General features: G+C 46.7%; 1 non-coding gene across 1 annotated transcript; it reads left to right on the top strand.

Moving 5' to 3' along the window:
- Positions 1–1,073: 1,073 nt before the first annotated feature.
- LOC114514129 lies at positions 1,074–1,276 on the top strand. Its single transcript, XR_003685919.1, has one exon. It is a non-coding gene; the product is annotated as a small nucleolar RNA SNORA73 family (small nucleolar RNA).
- Positions 1,277–1,630: the final 354 nt, after the last annotated feature.

Raw genomic sequence — 1,630 nt, 5'->3', positions numbered from 1 at the left:
GGGGGGCGGGGGGGAGAAAGAGTGACTCCATCAACCAGGTGATTCCGGTCAAGACCAAGACTCACAGGTCACATTGACAGAAGGCGCCCGTGACAGGATAGGATGACAGTGCGTTTCACCTGTGTGACCTTCCCCCACACGTGACCCCACGCTAACCGTGAGAAAAACCTCAGACAAACTTCAGTGTCGGGGCGGACGGAAACAGACCTGACCGGCACCCCCAAGACTGTTGAGGAAGGACATCGAGAGCGAGAGAGTCTTAGAAGCTGTCGAGGCCGAGACGAGGGTGAGGAGACGGGGTAACTCAGTGAGGCGTGGTGTCTCGGGTGGCGTCCCAGAGCAGAAAACAGGACATCAAGGAAAAACGGAGAAAATGTGAACAGACTCTGGACTTTCGTTAATAAGAATGTATTGATGCCAGTTCACTAATTCTAACCAATGTACCACACTAACGCAAGATGTTAATATGGGACATTGTAGACAGGAAATATAGGGGAATCCTCTGTATGTCTCAGTTTTTATGTAAATCTAAAACTGCTCTTAAGAAGTCCATTTAAAATATAAATACTATATATGCCAAATTAAATTATGTAAAAATATCAGGCAAAATAGGCTTCAAGACAATGATATGACTTACAGACAGAAATAATTCAAAATGATAGAAAGAGCCAATACCTTTGAAATACATCTAATAATTATAAATGCATGTGCCCAATGGTAGGGGCTCACGATACATGAAGCAAAAATTCACAGAACAAAAGGAAGAAATAGACAATTCCACAAGTATAGTTGGAGATTCTAATAGTATTTGGTAAAACAAAAAATAGCAAAAACCAGCCCTGGCTGGTGTAGCTCAATGGATTGAGTGCTGGCCTGCAAACCAAAAGGTCGCAGGTTCAATTCCCAGTCAGGGCACATGCCTGGTTTGCAGGCCTGGTCCCCAGTAGGGGGCATAAGAGACAACCACACACCGATGTTTCTCTCCTTCTCTTCTTCCTCCCTTCCTCTCTGTCTAAAAATAAATAAATAAAATCTTTTTTTAAAAACCTGGCTTTTAAAAAAACAGAAAAGTGCCAACGTGGATACCCCGGGAGGTCACTGTCCCCGGGCTCTGTCCAGGCGGCGTAGGGGAGCACAGGGCTCCGCCCTGTGATGGACAGTCCCTTCCCACAACGTCGGACGGAAAGCCGGGCCTTGCGTCTGCGCCTGCGTGTTCCTAGAGCTTCTCAGAGTCCTCTGGACCATGACTGAGGAGAGAACCGTGCAGGAAACATCTCCAGAGGAAAAAAAAGCAGAAATCAGTAAGGATGTACATGATACGGACAAGAATATTAACCACCTTGTTCTAATCGGCATGTGACGGAGACTACACTCAACAGCCTCAGCGCACACACTGCTCTTACAGTCTGCGCTCACCGGTTCAGACATTAAGCGAGGCGACGATTAAACAAATCCCCGTAGATCTCAAAGGATCAAATCTGGTGCAGGGCCGTCCAACCCTTTGGCACCTCTGCGCCGCACTGGGAGAGGAACAGTTGTCTCGGGCCACCCATTAAATACACTGTGACACATAATCACACACAAAAAATCTCATTGCGTTTTAAGGAGATTTACAATTTTGTGCTGGGCC

Source organism: Phyllostomus discolor, chromosome 3 (genome assembly GCF_004126475.2).
Source record: "Phyllostomus discolor isolate MPI-MPIP mPhyDis1 chromosome 3, mPhyDis1.pri.v3, whole genome shotgun sequence".
Lineage (NCBI taxonomy): Eukaryota > Metazoa > Chordata > Mammalia > Chiroptera > Phyllostomidae > Phyllostomus > Phyllostomus discolor.
The sequence above is the reverse complement of the archived record's forward strand: the minus strand, read 5'-3'. Positions and strand labels throughout refer to the sequence as shown.